General features: G+C 41.0%; 1 long non-coding RNA gene across 1 annotated transcript; it reads right to left on the bottom strand.

Moving 5' to 3' along the window:
• Nucleotides 1-466: 466 nt before the first annotated feature.
• On the bottom strand, nucleotides 467-990 carry LOC117513256. Its single transcript, XR_004561516.1, has 3 exons — nucleotides 952-990; nucleotides 762-842; nucleotides 467-580 (listed from the first exon to the last, which is right to left on the bottom strand). It is a non-coding gene; the product is annotated as an uncharacterized LOC117513256 (long non-coding RNA).
• Nucleotides 991-25,889: the final 24,899 nt, after the last annotated feature.

The raw sequence follows: 25,889 nt of genomic DNA, 5'->3' as shown, positions 1-25,889 counted from the left end.
GGGATATTTTAAATTTGGGCATTTGTTAGACATTTATCTGAAGATATTTTCATATATTGCACTACTTCTGTGAAACAAAGACTTTGATAAACCCATTTTTAACAGCAAAACAGTTCATCCACATTAAAGGTATAATTTCACTAAATATTAAAAAAAAATTCTAAAAAGGTGTTTCATGTTTTCAGGTTTAGAATCAGATTATATCTTTACACAGTGTTCTAACCAAATATATGTCTCACATTCACAAAGCTATGATTGCTCTCAACATTTTGATTTGCAACATATGGGCATTAAAGTATATGCAAGTACCCTAAAAGGGAAATTACTGAACATTACAGACACCAGAAGATTTATTTTAATTTTTTTCTTTAGTCTTGAGGAGATTTATCAGCTGGACTACTTGCTTTTAAATGGCATGTAGTTGTCGATGCTTGTCTGGATCTTCTCCCATAAGGATCTTCTGGCATTTGAGACCCATTGGACGTAGCTGTCAGTCACTGGTTGGATGTGATCTTCATAGTAAGCATCAGCAAAGCCCAAAACAAGTGCCCCCATATTCTGGACTTTAGCTTTGACTTCTCTTTGAGACACAAGCAAACAAACAGGTTCCAAAGGACATATAAACCAACGCAACCACACATGGATGGATCAGTGCAAACTAAATATTTAGTTCTGATAACTGACAATCATTTACAGATAGGTTCAAACTAACTGCAATTCAAGCTACATGCAGATCTTCATCTGAGTGCGCCTGAAAATACCTGCATTTTCTGCCACCCTCTGTAAGACTCCCGGATAAGCCTCCAGGGCTGCCGGTGTCTGAGCAAAAATCAACCCACAGGCTACAGAGGAGGATGTCAGTTAAAGAAGACAGATTAATGCACAGTTAAATTGGATTAAAACTCAAAAAACTGAGACTACAGATACAAAATGACAACTTTAAAGCCATACCTTGGATTAATATGATTAGGCTGAAAATAAGCACTTTCTTTGCCATCTGTCACAAAGAGATGAGAAACATAATTTAAATCTATCTATCTATCTATCTATCTATCTATCTATCTATCTATCTATCTATCTATCTATCTATCTATCTATCTATCTATCTATCTATCTATCTATCTATCTATCTATCTATCTATCTATCTATCTATCTATCTATCTATCTATCTATCTATCTATCTATCTATCTATCTATCTATCTATCTATCTATCTATCTCATATTCTAATGTCAACATCAAATGTGTGTTGCATAGTAATCCTTAGGGATTAATAAGTAATAAGATTCTAGCCAGAAAAAATCAAGCTATCAATAAAAAGGATCAGAATAAAAACAAAAAAAACAAACCTAACCACGGGTTCATTAACTTATCACCAACAAACTAGCTTTACCTTTTTTCCACTGGCTCCAGTAATGAATGAAAGAAGCCTTATCGAGTCTTTTTATTTGTATTTCGTGACCACAGCAAATGGTACATTGGTCCCAATCGCATGATCATATTTACGTATTTTTTCAGGTTATTACAAGATTCTGAGAAACTCACAACGAGGCTGAAAACAACAGTTTTATCTCATGTGTTATGAATGAATAGACAGATACTGTTTGTGACTATCTCTTAAGATGCGACTCATGTCATTCATTATATGCAGGCGTGCACATAACTAGTACTCGGTGTGCTTGTGCGTGCTAAAAATAAATGATGCACAGCAGAAAACACAAGGGAAGCACTTCATAGGAGGAAAGCAATGGCATATTGTAGGAAAAGTGTTTTCATTTGTGAGCTGTCTGCTGTGCATCAATGATTTTTAGCACACATGAGCATGATGAGTACCAGTGTGCACCTCTGATTATATGAAATGAGAAAATGGCAAACATTTCTATAGATATTAAGTGAATGTTTCCTCAGCTTCATTTAATAACATGAGAGATTTCATTAACATATCCATCACAAATGGTTAACCAATTTGGTTCTTTGTAATTTGTTACAATGTTGCCTATTGGGTAATTGTAGAATAATGGAATTACATTCATTCATTTATTCATCTTCTACCGCCTAGTCCAATTAAGGGTCGCGGGGGGCTGGAGCCTATCCCAGCAGTCATAGAGCGTGAGGCGGGGTACAGGATGCCAGTCTGTCGCATGGCCACAAACAGACAAACAAACACACACACCTATGGACAATTTAGAGATTCCAATCCACCTAACCCACAATCCAAGCAATTTTTTTAATAGTAAACAAAATATTTTACTGTCACTATAACTTTGTTCCTGGATAATTGCCCTGTTACCTAGATTATTTGGTATATATTGTCAAAATCTCATTCTTCTCTTAACATCTGGCAGATGTTGATGTGTACACAGGCCTCACACACTGTTCTGTTTGAATTGATTTTAGTCATGACTACAGGGAACAAAAAGATAAGCAGTTGGAGGCACACAATCTGTGGTCAGAGTCCTTCACAAAATCAATTTATTCAGATCTCTACTCAGAAACCATGATTGCTACATGGTCTGACCTGGAGGTGGGCTGAGATCAGAGGTCAAAGTAGCACTTTTGAACCAAAATGTGATTAACAAATAACTAACAGAGTGGTTGACACAGCATGTGAAATCTGTTTAGCAGCCATCTTTGTGGAGAATAACTACACAGCTGTGTGGAAAGATGAGAAAAAAACATGCTTGGACAACAACACCAATTTGTGTAATTTTGTATCTGTACAACACCACATTGAAGTTCAAATGCAGTGTAGACGTCATCAAAATATCACATTATTTATTGAGAAATTACGGCCAGCTACACTGGTCAACTTTTTTTTTTCTTGCATGGACTTTGAGAACTGATTTAGCGTAATTGCAGAATTATTCAGAATTGATTCAGAATTGCTGAATGAGCTCAGATTTCCTCTATTACATCACATTGTTTTGCAATCTGCATGTTCTGGATTGAATGATTGAATGAATGAATGAATTAATTAATTAATTTTATTGGGCATACAGATCAACAATAACAAACACTCTTAAATAGAACAACTTAACAGTGTACCCATGTGTCCGAAAGGGTGTAGGCAGAAGCAAAGCTTATAAATACTCACCCCTTATACTACAAAAAATAATGAATATATACTCACAACAACAAATACCAAAGAAGTGTGCAGGAACAATATAACGTATTCAATGTGCTAAAATTTCAAAGCACAACCAGACAAACAATAGTGCACAATGTCCAAACAAACAAATTGATGGATTATACAAAAGTTGCTCATTCATTCATGAGTTTGATGCCACTAATGATGCACAAAGCAGCTTCAAAAGCATCATTTTTAAACCAGGTTCGTGACGTGTGAACAAGAGCCATAATATTGTTTACGGCGCTGAAGAGATGCGCGAGACTGCAGCTTTTGCTTCAATGCGTGATATGACAAATATGTTTTCATATTTCAAAAACATGATGTGATTTGCAACAACTGACACCAGATTTGGATTCAGTGCCCCCAAATGACCAAAAATCCATTGAAAAACTCCATCCAAGAAAAATCATGTTGACCAGTCTTATATGTGTGTATCCTTTTTCAGAGCTCACGTGTAAAAGAAGTAAATAAGAATTACTGCTCATACAAATTAAGGAATGGCAACATAAACATTTCCAAATCACTGAGTATGTCTTGGATTTCATTTACATCATTAATGGCCCCTTCACACATAACACAACGTTGGGCGAATGAAGCAGAAAGAAAAGCAGGAAGAAAATCCACAAACAAAAAAGCTACACACAGTCTAAGAGGTGTGCACGAACGCAGTGTAAGCACGTGGAACGTATCGCACCACATGGCGCAGCTGCTGTGGGGAAAAAAACAAACCACACAGCAAAAACATAGCAATTTCTAACATTTAATTCCTCTTATTGAGCAGACAATACAAGTATGGTCTTTCTGTTCCTCTGCATATGACCCATGGTCATAGACGTACAGTCATGAAATGACATGAATGAAACAATGCACTCTTATTATGTCCACATCTGCTGGCCCCACTGTGAGTGGCACGCCGAAGGAAAGACCCGCGTCATGTGGACCATAGCTCACATGGGCGATGTGACATTCAGATCACCAGCTGAGTATACACATGATCTGACAGTCTTTTTCACTTGGCACAGCCTGCCGATGTGTGTGCTGTGTGGTTGCACCAGCCCATTGCAAAGGTGATATATGTTTTTATGTATTTCCACATGAGAACAGCAAGCACACACACGCACCTCATGGTGTAGAGTTGTAATGTCATGTTCTTCAAAACATGGTATGTGTTCTCCAGCTGTAACTTGCAGGTACAGAGATCTCAACAGCTGCTGCTGTTTGCAGACACGCCCACCAATTCGTTCAGCCCACAGAACAAAGTGTCACTCCTGTTTCTGTGTTCTGTGCAGTGGTGGGCACACTTCCGATAATCCGATAACAGATAATTATCGAAGATAATGTTTTCATTATCGGATTATCTTTTTAGATAAATTTAAAAACCATCATCGGACTAATTATCTTCCGATGAATTACCGTCCGATAACTTTTAGACCAATAACGTACTAAACTAAGCTGAACAGTGAAAAACATTTTTAAAACTGTTAAAGCTGTTGAGACCTACCTGTTAAAAGTTTCCTAATAGGCATGTTGTTCTACCCTCTGCAATCAGAAACCACTCTATCGTCTGTAAGCAAAGGAGAACTGGTGACCAAAAAAAAGTAATTTCCTTTAACACCATACTAATATAATCACAATGTCACCAAGTCATCCAGAGGCATACATGTTTAACTTATGGTTCAAATTTTAACCACTCATTTTAGACAAGTTATTTAAAATTATTGTCATGTCTGAAGTTTATAAAGTGAAAATATCAGATATATGTTTTCGTTTTAAAATAATGTGCTAATTTTTAAGGTTTTGTGAGCACATGCTGTGCCAGGCAGCAATGCATTATGGGTAGCATAAGGTAATCTCAGATGTTCATGACAGGACAAATGCATTTCAGACACTCTGTTCAGGGTCCACAGATAACAGCATTAAACTCTAGCACCTAAAACTCTCGTGAATATATTCTCTTTGTTTATAGACGTTAGTGTATTTGCGTTTGTTAAATTCCACGCATCTTAAATGTAGCAGACACGGATTATCTGGAATTTTGTTTGACATTTTTTCAAGGCCGCTACTGCCATCTACTGGCCAGGAGTGTTCATGGCAGTATTAAACGTCTGGGTACATGGCTGCTCAAAGTGTTGGTCCATTGTCCAGGCGCTTTTTGTGTGCATATATGTTAACTTTGTATTCTAAAACTAAGGTTAGAAGTAATTCCGACTCCTTATCGGTCCACACGAACGAGGTTGGCGCCATGTTTTTAGTTTTTGTGGAAGTGACGACAAGAGAATAAGGCTCCTGATTGGATAGAATTTTAATCAGTACCACCACCCAAAGGTTTGGCAGACTAATTACAACACATTTATATGGGTCGATGTGGATGGATTTTTTTTTTTAAACGACGTAGTGTGGATGAAGTTTTTTCCCCAAACTGAAAGGGTAAGATATTTGGCTTTACAAATACCCGACAACGTGTGTACATGGCCTTATGTCTGTGAAAGGCACTATATAAATAAATTTACTTACTTACTTACTAATATTGAGTGCACGTTTTACAACATCATAAAAGTTTTAAAACATGCAATTGCGATGACACTTCCAGGGCTCCGTAAAAATGCCTGTTTTTACAAATAAAAATTGAATATTTTACAAAAGCACATTTATCTTTAAACCAACACACGACACACGTCACATTAACGTGTTGGTTTACATAATGGATTACTGAACCAATCACTGTTTAGCACTTTTACCCAGAATGCTTTGCGGTCTGTGTTTGTTACAAAACCTCAGAATTAGTGTCTTATTCAACATTAAAAGATATGTTATGTTTTAACTTTGTACAAATGACAAATGATTAATGGAGTTATTCTATCAGTATTTTCAAAAAACCATAAGTTAGTATGACTTTATTTTTCAAGACCTCCGCCTGACCGGAGTGTTGAAAATGATAGGGAACTGGCCTTATGGCTGTCCTCGGTGTGCCTCTGTGGTGGGAGCACTGTTGTAAACAAGAGCTTCCAACAGGAGCAGAATGTTGAAAGAAAAATTATTATGATTAGTAAAGAGTTGATTTTGTGGGTGCTCTCAGGATTTGTCTGTGCTGCTTCTTGCAGGGGGCAGCATGGTCAAACATTCTTGCTTCTTCTTTAGATCTTTTACCGCTTTTGATGCTTTCAAAAGCGATCGTGCCCACCACTGGTTCTGTGATTATTTATTTTAGTTGTTTGTTATGTAATTGTGTATGTAGTTATTATAGTAATTATTTATATACCTGTCCTGGCTGTCCTCTTGTGTTTTTAATTTAACACGTCAGGTGCAATGAGCCATCATTTCTAGCTGTCAGTGAGTGATTGGCTGGAGATCAGCTGAGAGGCGCTGTGCTGTGTTGTGTGTGCTCAGACGTGGCTGTCCCCATGTGATCTTGTCTGTACATAAATATCAGCATGTCATGCAAGTGTGCTCCTCCCACATGCCACATATGTTGTGAGTGGGAGGGGGCGCAACACATCCGCAGGCCACATGTGTTGCAGGGGGACAGTGGGAGCGCTATACACACACACGCCACATGTGTTGGGGGAGCGGTGGGGCATCACGATACACACGTACGCCACGTGTTGACAGGGAAGCCAACACACTAGCACAGCACATGTGTGGGCGGGGCAGTTTGGCACAGTCACACCCATGTGTGTTGCTTGAATTGTCTAAGTGACCCACTAGTGTGGACAAGTGGGTCACTTAGACAATTTTTACAGACAACTTGAATGTGGTCATCTGCACTCTACTCTCTGCTCGGAGCGCTAATAGCCCCGCCTTTTCTGAGTCCAGTGAGTGGTGTTGGATGTTCGTGTGTAGCACCTGGAATCTGGCTGACATCTGACGAGAGGGGGTCGAATGGGCACTCACAGGTCATTTGCTGTCTTTCGGCTGCTGGTGTATGCACATGGTTGTGGTGACAGGTTTACGAGGCGTTTGAGGCAGCTCTGATTTTTCACGAGTGGCTTACAATTCCTCCTTTGTCCGCCATGCTGCCTCAATCGTATTATGTGTGAATGGACCCTAAGAAATGTGTAATGCTCCCGGTTCAAACCTCACCCCTGACACTTCCCTGTGAAATGTCGAGTTGCATCAGGAACGGCATCCAGTGTAAAGCTTGTGCCAAATCAACAGGCAGATCCTCACTGGATCTGCCTGTGGTGACCCTGAGTGAAAAAAAAAAGGGAGCAGATGAAGGGTGGTAGCACTGTTGCCAATGTACTTACTAAAAGCATAGGTAAGAGCTAGATTTTACTCATGTGTAGGGCCATGAAATTACTTCTTTGTGGTTTCGTGCTGAAAAAATAAACTGAATTTGAATTAAAATGTGATCAAACTTTCTGGTTCTCAGAAACTGGGTACTTGTGCAAGCAGGAGTGAGGGAAGCGACCAAACCACTCAGACAACTCTGAAGGCTTCATTGATTTCTCTGGTTGTAACCAGAGACTGTTGTTCTTCTTTCGGACTTTGATACTCCTCAGTGTCAGTGCCATTTGTTTTTCTTTCAGATGTTGCTATCATTTGGAATTGCCACATCAGTTCACAAATGCCATTTTCTGCTCCCTGTCAACCAACGTTGTTTGTTTGGTTGGCACCTGTTGTCTGCCTGGAACCTGAACAGTAATTTAGCTCTGGTGTTCTTCACATGCCGGTGATTCCATAATTTTTGCCAGGGGTTGTAGGAACTGTTATAACCATTTTACATATTTGAATTTACATATAAATAAATTGACAAATTTTATGATGTAAGCCGACAATGAGCTTCCCCTCTTTGACAGACCAGCAGCCGCCACTGATCTGAATGGATCAATAACTAAAGCTCCGACGAGCTGAACGTAACATCCTTGTATCACTGATGACTCGTCTATGTGTGGGATAAAAAGCAACATTGTCATATAGAAACAATTGCAGTAAGAACATTTTATCAACTACTTTAACTATTTACGCACGTTCCAGCCATTTGTGGCTGGCCTGTGTGTGTGCACGCATTGTTGTTGGGAAGACAAACCTGTGGTCAAGATAACCAGATCCCACACCTGCAGGTGTTGCAGACATAAGAACAGGGCTGGCTTTGCACCGCCTTATGTCTTGTCTTATACCCGCTATTAAGTCACATCATCATGAATGTTTCATTTTTATTTTATTTAAGTGTCAACGTCAACATTTGGTTAGGGCCCCTTCACACATAGTGCGAATTTGGTTGAATTGCGCATAACCTGTGCATGAAGCAGGAATCGTATCTAAAATGTGTAAAATCGTACCTGCCTCCAATGCCTTGTACACCTGTTGCTACACTATTTGCGCACACCAGCGGCTGAAAGTCAGAGTGTGCCCTGTGCAATCCCATCGAACCCTCTCGCAGCAGGTGTCAGCCAAATTCCAGCTGACACGTGAACATCTAACACCGCTCGTTTGGCACTTAGAAAATGTATGGCCACTCGCACGATTAACACAAAAACACTCAGCAGACAATCACTGTCAAGCTGGATGTGAAATTTGTCTTCGCGCCCCCACGACTGTTCTGTTGCCGAGTGCACATGTGGCGTGCCCAAGTGTCGGCTCCCCCCACAACACGTGCGTGTGTTGCGCGCTCCCCCCCCCGCTTTCACCCCCCCAACACATGCATGCGGTTCGCACCCCCGCCCCCGCAGACCAGGCGCCTCTCACCTGATCACAGAGTGACACCTTGGTCTGTGCACTGAACGGACATGGTGTTGGGAAAGTGTAGGAACACGGACCCACAACAGGGGGCGCAAATGAACGGACAATGGAGAAAGTCAAATCACAAAGTTTTACTGTTGTGAATTCACACAACAAACACAACAGATTACAAATACAGCAGTAACCGAATTCCAATGGTGTCGTGTGGGCAGGCTCGATGATAGGAGACGTCTGTCCGAGTCGAACCGGAACCACCCGATTTCCTCTGCCACCGAACCCCGGGGATACTGGAGCCGCCAAGTCCCGAACCCCAGGTGGCCACTGCCTTCGCTCGTCGGATCCGGTACTGCTGGCAAGGAACAGAAACAGTCAGGTGTGGGTGCGGCTGCACCCAGCAACACACAGGGTGGAAACACCACCTCCACCTCTTGTCAGGAAAATACTGGTAAGTGCAAGAGTGTGAGTACTTATCCAAGAAGTCCAATACAGTCTCCCGCTGTACTACTCACTATCTGCTATCCAACACACAAGCAACAAAGTATTATCGTCAAGAACACAATTGGCTGAGTACGTTACCTCCTTAGTAGAGCGATATCTCGGCAATGAGGTGGAGATGCCGTCCTGCTGATATACCTCCCTGTTGATTGATATCAGCTGTCTCAGGTGATGGGTGACAGCTGTCACCCTGGCTGCTCCTGTGAGGTGGCAGCGCCCTCCGGTGCCTGGAGCCCGCACTCCAGGCAGGGTGCCCTCTGGTGGTGGTGGGCCAGCAGTACCTCCTCTTCAGCGGCCCACACAACACATGGCAGCTGTTGACAACTCTGTTCCTGGACATCAGAGCTGCAGAACACGCACCATGTTTTGACGGACATGCGCATGTGTGTGCTTGCTATCCACACATCAAAATACATCAAAACATATATCGCTTTTGCGACGGGCTGGAGAACACGCACATTGATGCACATTGACAGGCTGTTCCAGCTGGACCGGACCATCAGTTCATGTGGACATGTAGCAGACGATCTGAACGTCATGTCTGTCTGACAGGACAGTGAGTGGCGCACCGCAGGACCTATAACAGGCCAACAGTACAACAAATACGCCACTTCCAGGCACGTATCAGAACTGGTAAACATAAAAAATAAAAAGAATAAACTTGGTTGGAGTTTTGCAGTGAATTTTGGTTTCATGAAGTAATTAAATTAAAATTGAACCAAAGAAAGGCACTTTGCATCATTGACAAAAAAGGCCATGACAACAGTTGAAGGTTCACTTATCTAGGTCTTCTGGATCGGGTGAAGTGACAGGGTTCACCTGGACTGGTTCCTGGTCAACCTTATTCTGTCCTCCTTTAATTGTTTAACTGACATGTTTTAAATTTCAATTTAAAAGATGTCAGTCTGATGCATTCAAGTTCCTGATAGCCACAGGAATAAATCCCTGGCATGGCTTGTCCTGAACTTAGGTAGCCTAAAACGGTGACCAGAGGGAAAAAAAATAAACTCCCCAAAGAGTGGGTGCTCAGGGCATTCAAAATTTGGTTAGTCTAGCTGTGGTAGCTGTACCCCAACCACCTGAGACACTACATTCATCAGCTTTGTTAGCTTATGCTTGCTGCTCATTGGAAGACTACCGTACCACACCACAATACAAAATGTCAGGACTGATTCAATAAAATACTGATAAAACAGGGTCATCAGAGTCCTGCACATGCTAAATGATTTCAACTTCCTCAAAAAGAAAAGTCTCTGTTGGGCCCTTTTACATTTTTTTCCCCCCAGATGAATACAGGTGTGGATGCAGCTCGAGGCTCAAGTTTGGTTCACTGACCAGCCTAGGATGAAGGTTTCAGTGTTTGCTGTCAAAAATACTCCACCAGCTTCCAAAACTTGTGGAAAATTAATTTAAAGTCTTTACAAAGTTTAGAATAAGTTCAAAGCTTGGCAAAGGAATTTGTGGAAAAAAAAAAATAACCAAAACACTTTTGTCATTGAGCAGAAGATCAAAATTGGAGACTCGCAAATTTGCTCCTAAAAACTCAGTCAGGAAGTTGTCTACAGAGCTCAGGTAACTGACTTGCCCCTTGATATAGCAACCCTTGGGTACATACTGTGGCAATTTGGGATTAACTTTAATTGTTATGCTGATGACACTCAGTTGTACATGCCGATAACTGCTGATAAGTCCTTAGAGGATTACCTTGCATCAGTGAAAAGATGGGTGTCCAGCAATTTCTTACTTTTAAACTCGGACAAGACCAAAATGATGGTTCCTGGGTAAGCGAGACATCGGCATCAGTTGGACCAGTTACGTTTAACCTAGGCTCGTGTGTCACACATCATACTGACAAAGTGAGGAACCTTGGGGTGATTTTTGATCCCACACTGTCCTTTGACCTACACATTAGATATATTACGAAGACTGCTGGCCCTGCACTCCAGGGTGCTGAATAACCCCCTGCCTATGGCATAAATGCTTACGTGGTAACCTCAACAATTGCATCTTGTTTTTGATGTTTTGATTTCCTGTTTTCTGTTCTTCAGCTTTGCAAAACTTTGTAACTGTTTGAATGGCCTAAGCACTGGGTCACTCCTTTGAGTCTGGTCTGCTTGAGGTTTCTTTCTCAATATCATCACAGGGATTTTTTTCTTACCACTCAGGAAAATAAGTTCTTTGTTAAGAGTGGTAAATGAAGCCAACTTTTGATTCTCTGAAGATATGTAGCCATATTCACTACATAATCAGAGAAAGAGGTACACTAGTGTTCAGAATAATAGTAGTGCTATGTGACTAAAAAGATTAATCCAGGTTTTGAGTATATTTCTTATTGTTACATGGGAAAAAAGGTATCAGTAGATTCAGTAGATTCTCACAAATGCAACAAGACCAAGCATTCATGATATGCACACTCTTAAGGCTATGAAATTGGGCTATTAGTAAAAAAAGTAGAAAAGGGGGTTTTCACAATAATAGTAGTGTGGCATTCAGTCAGTGAGTTCATCAGTTTTGTGGAACAAACAGGTATGAATCAGGTGTCCCCTATTTAAGGATGAAGCCAGCACCTGTTGAACATGCTTTTCTCTTTGAAAGCCTGAGGAAAATGGGACGTTCAAGATTCAGAAGAACAGCGTAGTTTGATTAAAAAGTTGTTTGGAGAGGGGAAAACTTATACGCAGGTGCAAAACATAATAGGCTTTTCATCTACAATGATCTCCAATGCTTTAAAATGGACAAAAAAAACAAAACAAACAGAGACGCGTGGAAGAAAACAGAAAACAACCATCAAAATGGATAGAAGAATAACCAGAATGGCAAAGGCTCACCCATTGATCAGCTCCAGGATGATCAAAGACAGTCTGGAGTTACCTGTAAGTGCTGTAACAGTTAGAAGACGCCTGTGTGAAGCTAATTTATTTGCAACAATCCCCCACAGAGTCCCTCTGTTAAATAAAAGACATGTGCAGAAGAGGTTACAATTTGCAGAAGAATACATCAAATGGCCACTAAGAAATGGAGGAATATTTTGTGGACTGATGAGAGTAAAATTGTTCTTTTTGGGTCCAAGGGCCGCAGACAGTTTGTGAGATGACCCCCAAACTATGAATTCAAGCCACAGTTCACAGTGAAGACAATGAAGCATGGTGGTGCAAGCATCATCAAGTCAAATCAAATCAATTTTATTTATATAGCGCCAAATCACAACAAACAGTTGCCTCAAGGCGCTTTATATTGTAAGGCAAGGCCATACAATAATTACGGAAAAAAAACCCAACAGTCAAAACAACCCCCTGTGAGCAAGCACTTGGCGACAGTGGGAAGGAAAAACTCCCTTTTAACAGGAAGAAACCTCCAGCAGAACCAGGCTCAGGGAGGGGCAGTCTTCTGCTGGGACTGGTTGGGGCTGAGGGAGAGAACCAGGAAATAGACATGGTGTGGAGGGGAGCAGAGATCAATCACTAATGATTAAATGCAGAGTGGTGCATACAGAGCAAAAAGAGAAAGAAACACTCAGTGCATCATGGGAACCCCCCAGCAGTCTAAGTCTATAGCAGCATAACTAAGGGATGGTTCAGGGTCACCTGATCCAGCCCTAACTATAAGCTTTAGCAAAAAGGAAAGTTTTAAGCCTAATCTTAAAAGTAGAGAGGGTGTCTGTCTCCCTGATCTGAATTGGGAGCTGGTTCCACAGGAGAGGAGCCTGAAAGCTGAAGGCTCTGCCTCCCATTCTACTCTTACAAACCCTAGGAACTACAAGTAAGCCTGCAGTCTGAGAGCGAAGCGCTCTATTGGGGTGGTATGGTACTATGAGGTCCCTAAGATAAGATGGGACCTGATTATTCAAAACCTTATAAGTAAGAAGAAGAATTTTAAATTCTATTCTAGAATTAACAGGAAGCCAATGAAGAGAGGTCAATATGGGTGAGATATGCTCTCTGCTTCTGGTACCCGTCAGTACTCTAGCTGCAGCATTTTGAATTAATTGAAGGCTTTTCAGGGAACTTTTAGGACAACCTGATAATAATGAATTACAATAGTCCAGCCTAGAGGAAATAAATGCATGAATTAGTTTTTCAGCATCACTCTGAGACAAGACCTTTCTAATTTTAGAGATATTGCGCAAATGCAAAAAAGCAGTCCTACATATTTCTTTAATATGCGCATTGAATGACATATCCTGATCAAAAATGACTCCATGATTTCTCACAGTATTACTAGAGGTCAGGTTAATGCCATCCAGAGTAAGGATCTGGTTAGACACCATGTTTCTAAGATTTGTGGGGCCAAGTACAATAACTTCAGTTTTATCTGAGTTTAAAAGCAGGAAATTAGAAGTCATCCATGTCTTTATGTCTCTAAGACAATCCTGCAGTTTAGCTAATTGGTGTGTGTCCTCTGGCTTCAAGGATAGATAAAGCTGGGTATCATCTGTGTAACAATGAAAATTTAAGCAATGCTGTCTAATAATACTGCCTAAGGGAAACATGTATAAAGTGAATAAAATTGGTCCTAGCACAGAACCTTGTGGAACTCCATAATTAACCTTAGTCTGTGAAGAAGATTCCCCATTTACATGAACAAATTGTAATCTATTAGATAAATATGATTCAAACCACTGCAGCGCAGTGCCTTTAATACCTATGGCATGCTCTAATCTCTGTAATAAAATTTTATGGTCAACAGTATCAAAAGAGCACTGAGGTCTAACAGGACAAGCACAGAGATGAGTCCACTGTCTGAGGCCATAAGAAGATCATTTGTAACCTTCACTAATGCTGTTTCTGTACTATGATGAATTCTAAAACCTGACTGAAACTCTTCAAATAGACCATTCCTCTGCAGATGATCAGTTAGCTGTTTTACAACTACCCTTTCAAGAATTTTTGAGAGAAAAGGAAGGTTGGAGATTGGCCTATAATTAGCTAAGATAGCTGGGTCAAGTGATGGCTTTTTAAGTAATGGTTTAATTACTGCCACCTTAAAAGCCTGTGGTACATAGCCAACTAATAAAGATAGATTGATGATATTTAAGATCAAAGCATTAATTAATGGTAGGGCTTCCTTGAGCAGCCTGGTAGGAATGGGGTCTAATAGACATGTTGATGGTTTGGAGGAAGTAACTAATGAAAATAACTCAGACAGAACAATCGGAGAGAAAGAGTCTAACCAAATACCGGCATCACTGAAAGCAGCCAAAGATAACGATATGTCTTTGGGATGGTTATGAGTAATTTTTTCTCTAATAGTTAAAATTTTATTAGCAAAGAAAGTCATGAAGTCATTACTAGTTAAAGTTAAAGGAATACTCGGCTCAGTAGAGCTCTGACTCTTTGTCAGCCTGGCTGCAGTGCTGAAAAGAAACCTGGGGTTGTTCTTATTTTCTTCAATTAGTGATTAGTAGTAAGATGCCCTAGCTTTACGGAGGGCTTTTTTTTATAGAGCAACAGACTCTTTTTCCAGGCTAAGTGAGGATCTTCTAAATTAGTGAGACGCCATTTCCTCTCCAACTTACGGGTTATCTGCTTTAAGCTGCGAGTCTGTGAGTTATACCATGGAGTCAGACACTTCTGATCATGATATGGGCATGTTTCTCCTACTATGGTGTTGGGCCTATATATCACATACCAGGTATCATGGATCAGTTTGGATATGTCAAAATACTTGAAGAGGTCATGTTGCCTTATGCTGAAGAGGACATGCCCTTGAAATGGGTGTTTCAAAAAGACAATGACCCCAAGCACACTAGTAGACGAGCAAAATCTTGGTTCCAAACCAACAAAATTAATGCCTCGCAGATGTGAAGAAATCAGGAAAAACTGTGATTATATCACTAAATACTAGTTTAGTGATTCACAGGATTGCTAAAAAGGCAGTTTGAACATAATAGTTTTGAGTTTGTAGCGTCAACAGCAGATGCTACTATTATTGTGAACACCCCTTTTCTACTTTTTTTTACTAATAGCCCAATTTCATAGCCTTAAAAGTGTGCATATCATAAATGCTTGGTCTTGTTGGATTTGTGAGAATCTACTGGTACCTTGTTTCCCATGTAACAATAAGAAATACACTCAAAACCTGGATTAATCTTTTTAGTCACATAGCACTACTACATATTATTCTGAACACTACTGTAATTGTCTAGTGGTTAAGCATTGAGGTTGAGCCCAGAGGATCCTCAGTTCAAATCCCAGCCTGACGGGAAAATCACTAAGGGCCCTTGAGCAAGGTCCTTAATCCCCTAGTTGCTCCAGATGTGTAGTGAGTACCTTGTATGGCAGCATCTTCACATCAGGTGAATCTGAGGCATTACTGTAAAACGCTTTGAGCGTCTGATGTAGATGGAAAAGAGCTATATAAATGCAGTCCATTTATTGTGTGGCCACGGAGTTGTAGAAGCAGAAATCAGACTAAGAGAAGGAGAGAGAGAGATCGCGCACACAAGAGGGACATATATAGTGAGAAAGACAGAGAAAGGGAGATCCGCCTGAGCTCAACTCTGTTCTCTGTATATTTCTGGATTGTCACTTTCTTTAAATGATTCAAAAGATTGGAGAGTGGGGGAGGGTGGGGAAGCAGTGAGTTTTGTGGCATATGTACTCCTGAGCTGTAGGGGGAGCCCCATAGAGAAGAATGTGACCAAAACAACAGAAGAAACAGCAAAAAATTACCAAATTTACATAGTTCTCCTTTAAAGAAGCAGTTCACTCATTGTTTGAACTCTTGCTTGCCTCTACTGGTGGTTGGCTCTCACTGCAGTATTGTATCACTTCCTGTTCCGGAGCACAGTGGTGTTTTTCTGTATCTGTTAGCTGTTTAATCTGCGCAGTTAGATTGATCTAGTTATCTAGATTACGATTTGTTTCCCAGTGTAATCTTTACGTGCCTTAACTAAAGCACTCCTTCTGCTGAATCACCTCTAAATTATTTACACATTATTCACTTTGCGTGTTTTTAGGAATCCGCTAGCTTAGCGTAGCTACTAGCTCTTAGCCGATTTAGCATGGTGGCTTCTCCTGTCTCTCCCGCACTTTTGTGCTCTGGGTGTGAAATGTTTAGTTATTCCTCGGCCTCCTTTAGCAGTAACGGTACTTGTAATAAGTGTAGCTTATTCGTAGCTTTGGAGGCCAGGCTGGGCGAATTGGAGACTCGGCTCCGCACCGTGGAAAATTCTACAGCTAGCCAGGCCCCTGTAGTCAGTGCGGACCAAGGTAGCTTAGCCGCAGTCAGTTACCCCCTGGCAGATCCCGAGCAGCCGGGAAAGCAGGCTGACTGGGTGACTGTGAGGAGGAAGCGTAGCCCTAAACAGAAGCCCTGTGTACACCGCAAACCCGTTCACATCTCTAACCGTTTTTCCCCACTCGACGACACACCCGCCGAGGATCAAACTCTGGTTATTGGCGACTCTGTTTTGCAAAATGTGAAGTTAGCGACACCAGCAACCATAGTCAATTGTCTTCCGGGGGCCAGAGCAGGCGACATTGAAGGAAATTTGAAACTGCTGGCTAAGGCTAAGCGTAAATTTGGTAAGATTGTAATTCACGTCGGCAGTAATGACACCCGGTTACGCCAATCGGAGGTCACTAAAATTAACATTAAATCGGTGTGTAACTTTGCAAAAACAATGTCGGACTCTGTAGTTTTCTCTGGGCCCCTCCCCAATCAGACCGGGAGTGACATGTTTAGCCGCATGTTCTCCTTGAATTGCTGGCTGTCTGAGTGGTGTCCAAAAAATGAGGTGGGCTTCATAGATAATTGGCAAAGCTTCTGGGGAAAACCTGGTCTTGTTAGGAGAGACGGCATCCATCCCACTTTGGATGGAGCAGCTCTCATTTCTAGAAATCTGGCCAATTTTCTTAAATCCTCCAAACCGTGACTATCCAGGGTTGGGACCAGGAAGCAGAGTTGTAGTCTTACACACCTCTCTGCAGCTTCTCTCCCCCTGCCATCCCCTCATTACCCCATCCCTGTAGAGACGGTGCCTGCTCCCAGACTACCAATAACCAGCAAAAATCTATTTAAGCATAAAAATTCAAAAAGAAAAAATAATATAGCACCTTCAACTGCACCACAGACTAAAACAGTTAAATGTGGTCTATTTAACATTAGGTCTCTCTCTTCTAAGTCCCTGTTGGTAAATTATATAATAATTGATCAACATATTGATTTATTCTGCCTTACAGAAACCTGGTTACAGCAGGATGAATATGTTAGTTTAAATGAGTCAACACCCCCGAGTCACACTAACTGTCAGAATGCTCGTAGCACGGGCCGAGGCGGAGGATTAGCAGCAATCTTCCATTCCAGCTTATTAATTAATCAAAAACCCAGACAGAGCTTTAATTCATTTGAAAGCTTGACTCTTGGTCTTGTCCATCCAAATTGGAAGTCCCAAAAACCAGTTTTATTTGTTATTATCTATTGTCCACCTGGTCGTTACTGTGAGTTTCTCTGTGAATTTTCAGACCTTTTGTCTGACTTAGTGCTTAGCTCAGATAAGATAATTATAGTGGGCGATTTTAACATCCACACAGATGCTGAGAATGACAGCCTCAACACTGCATTTAATCTATTATTAGACTCTATTGGCTTTGCTCAAAAAGTAAATGAGTCCACCCACCACTTTAATCATATCTTAGATCTTGTTCTGAATGAATGAATGAATGAATGAATGAATGAATGAATGAAAACTGTTTATTTCGAACATTTGATACAACAACAATTACAAGATAGATCAGTAAAGACAACAACAAAAAAGTTCCTACTGTGTACCCAACATGTCCGAAAAGGGGTAGGGTGAAGCATCAGCTTATTTATCCCTACCCCTTCTTCCCCACAACCAGTAATACCCTTTGCCACATATACACATAGATTCCTACACACCTAAACCGATATCAATATATATATATATATACACATATATACACATACACATACATATATACATACACACATCAACATACATACACATATACATACACATATATACACATATACATATATACACATATATATACACAAACATAAATATACACCTACACATACCTACTTACATACAAAATACTATATATTTACAAGCCGAAGCAAAAAACAAAAACACCCTAACCCTCATTACCCTTCCTCCTCCCTATACCCAGAAAAAAACATATTTTTGTACCGCTGTTTGAACTGGTTCATGCTTGGACATTGCTTGAGCCCCACTCCCAATCTGTTCCACATCCTCACCCCACAGACAGAAATACAGAAACCTTTTAATGTTGTTCGTGCCCACTGATGCTTTAAATTAAATTTCCCCCTCAGACTGTAATCCCCTGATCTGTTAAAAAACATATTTTTAATATTTGCTGGAAGTAAATTGTTTATTGCTTTATACACAATTTGTACTGTTTGAAAATGAACCAAGTCTGTGAATTTTAAGAATTTGGATTGTAAAAATAGTGGATTTGTATGATCTCTATAGCCAGTATTATGAATAATTCTTATAGCTCTTTTCTGCATTACTGATAGTGATTGTGTTGTACCTTTATAAGTATTACCCCATACCTCTGCACAGTACTGTAAATATGGTAAAACCAGTGAGCAGTAAAGAATGCGGAGTGAGTTGTGGTCCAGAATATGTTTCGCTTTGTTTAGAACTGAAATGCTTCTTGACAGTTTACTTTGTATATGTTTTATATGAGTCTTCCAGTTTATCTTATCATCTATTATCACCCCCAGAAACTTATTTTCATGTACCCTTTCAATATCTACCCCCTCGACTTGTAACTGAACCTGTATGTCTGTATTACAATAGCCAAATAACATGTATTTTGTTTTACTTAAGTTTAATGATAATTTGTTTCTGTCAAACCATATTTTCAATTTTCCCATTTCTATACTGATCCTCCTCAGTAACTCCTGCAAATCCCCCCCTGAACAAAAAATGCTTGTGTCATCTGCAAATAATACTAATTTTAATATTTTGGAAACATTGACAATATCATTTATATAAATTAGAAACAGTTTTGGACCCAATACTGACCCCTGTGGGACGCCACAAGCATTGTCCAAGCATGATGATGTATATTCCCCCAACTTCACAAACTGTTTTCTGTTACTTAAGTAGCTTCTCACCCAGTGCAACACCAACCCCCTAATCCCATACTGTTCAAGTTTATTGATTAATATGTCATGATTAATTGTATCAAAAGCCTTTTTAAGGTCTATAAATATTCCAACTGAATGTAATTTCTGACTTATGGTATGAAAATAGAAGACTTAACAGTATTCCCTGAAAACTCCCTTCTGTCTGATCATTTCTTAATAACATTTACATTTACTCTGATGGACTACCCAGCAGTGGGGAATAAGTTTCATTACACTAGAAGTCTTTCAGAAAGCGCTGTAACTAGGTTTAAGGATATGATTCCTTCTTTATGTTCTCTAATGCCATATACCAACACAGTGCAGAGTAGCTACCTAAACTCTGTAAGGGAGATAGAGTATCTCGTCAGTAGTTTTACATCCTCATTGAAGACAACTTTGGATGCTGTAGCTCCTCTAAAAAAGAGAGCTTTAAATCAGAAGTGCCTGACTCCGTGGTATAACTCACAAACTCATAGCTTAAAGCAGATAACCCGTAAGTTGGAGAGGAAATGGCGTCTCACTAATTTAGAAGATCTTCACTTAGCCTGGAAAAAGAGTCTGTTGCTCTATAAAAAAAGCCCTCCATAAAGCTAGGACATCTTTCTACTCATCACTAATTGAAGAAAATAAGAACAACCCCAGGTTTCTTTTCAGCACTGTAGCCAGGCTGACAAAGAGTCAGAGCTCTATTGAGCTGAGTATTCCATTAACTTTAACTAGTAATGACTTCATGACTTTCTTTGCTAACAAAATTTTAACTATTAGAGAAAAAATTACTCATAACCATCCCAAAGACGTATCGTTATCTTTGGCTGCTTTCAGTGATGCCGGTATTTGGTTAGACTCTTTCTCTCCGATTGTTCTGTCTGAGTTATTTTCATTAGTTACTTCATCCAAACCATCAACATGTTTATTAGACCCCATTCCTACCAGGCTGTTCAAGGAAGCCCTACCATTATTTAATGCTTCGATCTTAAATATGATCAATCTATCTTTGTTAGTTGGCTATGTACCACAGGCTTTTAAGGTGGCAGTAATTAAACCATTACTCAAAAAGCCATCACTTGACCCAGCTATCTTAGCTAATTATAGGCCAATCTCCAACCTTCCTTTTCTCTCAAAAATTCTTGAAAGGGTAGTTGTAAAACAGCTAACTGATCATCTGCAGAGGAATGGTCTATTTGAAGAGTTTCAGTCAGGTTTTAGAATTCATCATAGTACAGAAACAGCATTAGTGAAGGTTACAAATGATCTTCTTATGGCCTCGGACAGTGGACTCATCTCTGTACTTGTTCTGTTAGACCTCAGTGCTGCTTTTGATACTGTTGACCATAAAATTTTATTACAGAGATTAGAGCATGCCATAGGTATTAAAGGCACTGCACTGCGGTGGTTTGAATCATATTTGTCTAATAGATTACAATTTGTTCATGTAAATGGGGAATCTTCTTCACAGACTAAAGTTAATTATGGAGTTCCACAAGGTTCTGTGCTAGGACCAATTTTATTCACTTTATACATGCTTCCCTTAGGCAGTATTATTAGACGGTATTGCTTAAATTTTCATTGTTACGCAGATGATACCCAGCTTTATCTATCCTTGAAGCCAGAGGACACACACCAATTAGCTAAACTGCAGGATTGTCTTACAGACATAAAGACATGGATGACCTCTAATTTCCTGCTTTTAAACTCAGATAAAACTGAAGTTATTGTACTTGGCCCCACAAATCTTAGAAACATGGTGTCTAACCAGATCCTTACTGTGGATGGCATTACCCTGACCTCTAGTAATACTGTGAGAAATCTTGGAGTCATTTTTGATCAGGATATGTCATTCAAAGCGCATATTAAACAAATATGTAGGACTGCTTTTTTGCATTTACGCAATATCTCTAAAATCAGAAAGGTCTTGTCTCAGAGTGATGCTGAAAAACTAATTCATGCATTTATTTCCTCTAGGCTGGACTATTGTAATTCATTATTATCAGGTTGTCCTAAAAGTTCCCTAAAAAGCCTTCAGTTAATTCAAAATGCTGCAGCTAGAGTACTGACGGGGACTAGAAGGAGAGAGCATATCTCACTCATATTGGCCTCTCTTCATTGGCTTCCTGTTAATTCTAGAATAGAATTTAAAATTCTTCTTCTTACTTATAAGGTTTTGAATAATCAGGTCCCATCTTATCTTAGGGACCTCGTAGTACCATATCACCCCAATAGAGCGCTTCGCTCTCAGACTGCAGGCTTACTTGTAGTTCCTAGGGTTTGTAAGAGTAGAATGGGAGGCAGAGCCTTCAGCTTTCAGGCTCCTCTCCTGTGGAACCAGCTCCCAATTCAGATCAGGGAGACAGACACCCTCTCTACTTTTAAGATTAGGCTTAAAACTTTCCTTTTTGCTAAAGCTTATAGTTAGGGCTGGATCAGGTGACCCTGAACCATCCCTTGGTTATGCTGCTATAGACGTAGACTGCTGGGGGGTTCCTATGATGCACTGTTTCTTTCTCTTTTTGCTCTGTATGCACCACTCTGCATTTAATCATTAGTGATCGATCTCTGCTCCCCTCCACAGCATGTCTTTTTCCTGGTTCTCTCCCTCAGCCCCAACCAGTCCCAGCAGAAGACTGCCCCTCCCTGAGCCTGGTTCTGCTGGAGGTTTCTTCCTGTTAAAAGGGAGTTTTTCCTTCCCACTGTAGCCAAGTGCTTGCTCACAGGGGGTCGTTTTGACCGTTGGGGTTTTACATAATTATTGTATGGCCTTGCCTTACAATATAAAGCGCCTTGGGGCAACTGTTTGTTGTGATTTGGCGCTATATAAAAAAATTGATTGATTGATTGATTGTAACAAAAGCACTAATTAGCTTGTAGCTTCTGATCACTAAAGCAATATTTGTATTCTAAATAAATAAATAATACACTGGGTTTTCACATTTTTAATTGTGTTGCACATTCACCTCACATGTGATTGTTCAGTGGCTTAAGGAAACAGTTTACTTGTGTTTTGTGACTGGCATACTGACATTAATTAGATCGTAATCTGTGATCCTTAACCATGTGCCTTAAAAATAAATAATGTGTCATTTTGCTTCTTGTAGATGTTGCGATGAACTGTGTTAACTGGCAATGGTTTATTATAATGGTTTTATATATATATATATATATATATATATATATATATATATATCACGGCGTTGCTTTGCGCCATGCGGCACCACCGCGACGCGCGGAATTCCTCCGCATGTCTGTCTCAATGTGCCGAAAAAGTGCTGATGTCTTTTCACAATTCCTGTGCTAGTCAGACGACGTCCCAGATAAAACACAGCGTCCAGTTTGGAAATGAATGGCACATTCCACTGTTACAGGAGTTTTTGTCATGGAAAGAGGAGGGGAGGCTTCGCGCGTCGCGGCGGTGCCGCATGGCGCACAACAACGCCATGATGAAGCCTCACAGGACATGTTCTGGCATGTCCAGGCACATCCACAATTTCTTGGATAATCACTCGATGGAAAAACCACCGACAGCTGTCTGAACACCATCTCAAAGCCATCCTGTGAGACCAAAACGGAGGTGGCTTTGTCTCGCTCCAGTAGCGAATCCATCGTGATGCGCGAAGCCTCCGCTCGGCTGTCCATGACAAAATCTCTTGTTAAAAGTGAAATCTGCCGGAAAATGGTTGATGTCCAGCTCTTGTGATAACCAGGGAAGTGGCACACGATGGTCACGGATCCAGACAGCCATCCGTTTAGAAATGAAATGGTCGTTCAGCTTGTCGATGGCGGCTTTGGAGCGCGGTGCGCCCCACAGCCGCTGGGGGCCATCCTTAAAGCGACAGTAACACTCCTTATTCTCTACCAAGCCCATAACATTTTCACCGAAAGCCAGGTAAATTTTTCTAATGGTTTCCAGCTGTCAGTCTCTAACAGTTTCTGAAAAAATTCTGATGGAAAAAAAGCCCAAATCATTCCGCCATTTCCTGGCAATGAAACAACGACGAGGGGGGTGGACCACTCCTCACTCAAAGCCTGCTCACAGGCGAATGACGCAACCGACAGGCGTGGAAAAACTCACGCATGCGCACGAGGGTTCAAGCTTGTCTGACGCAATCACACGTGATTCAAATCCATATGGTTTTTGAAAAAAAAATAATAAGGTCGGATACTTTTCTAATAGACCTCGTATGTATATATATATATATATATATATATATATTGCATTACAACGAGATTGACTGCAACTCCAAAAAGGTGCTTTCCGTGGTGCGAGTAATTTTTAGCCAAATAAAAGCTAGTGAAATTTAACAGTAAATTATTCAGAGTATATGTACAACTAATATAAACATAAGGTAAAATAAAATAAAATAAAATGGAATGTGGACCAAGTAGAATGTAAAATGAGAATTATATATAACTGTGGAATCATATTGCACGGGAAAATTGCACGATTTACAGATATTGCACAAGAAACTTGAAAGGTGCAGATTACAGTGATTTGTTATTGTTCAGTGATCGCTCTGGTGAGAAAGTTGTGCTTGAGTCTGTTTGTCCTAGTTTTGATTGACCTCTACCATCGGCCGGAGGGTAGTAGGTCAAACAGGTGGTTGCTGGTGTGGGATGTGTCTTTGCAGACGCTGGCCGCTCTGCTGAAGTAGCGAGAGCTGGCAACGTTTTCCAGGTTGGGCAGAGAGTAACCAGTGATCTTCTGGGCCGTGTTGATCACCCTCTGCAGCGCTCTTCTGTCTGCTGCTGAGCACCCCCTGTACCATGCTGTGATGCAGTATGTCAGGATGCTCTTGATGGTGGCTCTGTAGAACAACACCAGCAGCTTCTCCTGCAGATTGTTTCTCCTGAGCACCCTCAGGAAGTGGAGTCACTGCTGGGCTTTCTTCACCACCACTGTGGTGTTGGCAGTCCAGGAGAGGCTGTCAGAGAGCTGCACTCCCAGGAACCTGATGGAGCTGACCCTTTACACACAGTCCTCTTGGATGTAGAGCGGGGCTGGGTCAGCCCTGTTCTTCCTGAAGTCCAGGATTATTTCTTTTGTTTTTGTGGTGTTCAGTGGCAGGTTGTTAGCTGAACACCATGCTGTCAGTCGATTGACCTCGTCTCTGTAGTCAGTCTCATCCCTCCCTGAGATGAGCCCAATCACGGTGGTATCATCCGCAAACTTTATGATGGTGTTTGTGGGATGGGTCTGAGAGCAGTCGTGCATGTAAAGGGTGAACAGGAGGGGGCTCAGTACACAGTCTTGAGGGGAACTGGTGCTGATTGTGATGGTGGAGGAAAGGTGGGGGCCAAGTTTCACAGACTGTGGGCAGTTTGTGAGGAAGTCCTTTATCCACTGGCAGATGGGGGTGGAGATGCCCAGATGTGTCCGTTTCTGCACCAGGATCTCTGTGATGATGTGGTTGAAGGCTGAGCTGAAGTCCAGGAAGAGCATCCTCACATAGCTCCCCTGGTGCTCCAGGTGGCTCAGCGCGGTGTGGAGAGCTGTGGTGATAGCGTCCTCTGTGGAGTGGTTTGCCCTGTAGGCAAACTGGTGGGGGTTCAGAGTGGGAGGCAGACAGGCCCTGATGTACTGAGAGACCAGTCTTTCAAAGCACTTCATGACCACAGGCGTAAGTGCAACAGGCCTGTGGTCATTTATGCTCTCCACTGCTGACTTCTTGGGGACTGGAATGATGGTGGAAGATTTGAGGCAGGGTGGAATGATGGCCTGCGACAGGGACAGGTTGAAGGTTGCAGGTGAAACCTCCAGCCAGTTGGTCAGCACACGCTTTCAGTACCTTTCCAAGGTACACCATCGGGGCCAGCCACATTCCTGGGATTCACCGGGTTCACAGAACAGAACCAGTGTAAAAGGTTCGGCAGTTCTTTTCTGCAGTTGTCCCCTGGGACAGACACTCTGTTCCACTTTAACTCCAGACAGATCATCCTTCAGCGCTCCTGTTTCTCTGCTGTTCCGCTCAGCAGGATCCTGCTGTCCGGTGGCAAAGTCCACTTCGGACGTAGCACAGAACCAGAACAGGTGTTTAAAAGCGAACAGACAGAGTGTAAGAACGGGTTTGAATTTCACCAGAGAGGACAAACTGCCCACTCATGGAAAAAAGTATGCAGAAGGAGAGCCTGCTTATTGAAGGTTTAGGAATTGAGCTGCATTCACATTACTAGCTGAAGTGACATGAATCTGACCTTGTTTTTTATTTTTGTGTGCCTGCATGATGCAGTGTAAACTTTAACAAATTACAACATATATGTACTTAATCTAATTTTTTGTTAACTCTCACCACATAACTTGGTTGTTTAACAAAATATATAGGTAATTTAACAAAATATTAATTGTATTGTATTTTACAGTATATTCTGTTTAACATTTAAACAACTGAGGTATGTTGGGCCAGTTTACAGAAGTAGCCATTGAGGTGTTACCTAGATTGACAGAATTTAATAGTATTTCATTGGG

The sequence above is a fragment of the Thalassophryne amazonica genome, chromosome 7 (genome assembly GCF_902500255.1).
Source record: "Thalassophryne amazonica chromosome 7, fThaAma1.1, whole genome shotgun sequence".
NCBI classification, from domain to species: domain Eukaryota; kingdom Metazoa; phylum Chordata; class Actinopteri; order Batrachoidiformes; family Batrachoididae; genus Thalassophryne; species Thalassophryne amazonica.
The sequence above is the reverse complement of the archived record's forward strand: the minus strand, read 5'-3'. Positions and strand labels throughout refer to the sequence as shown.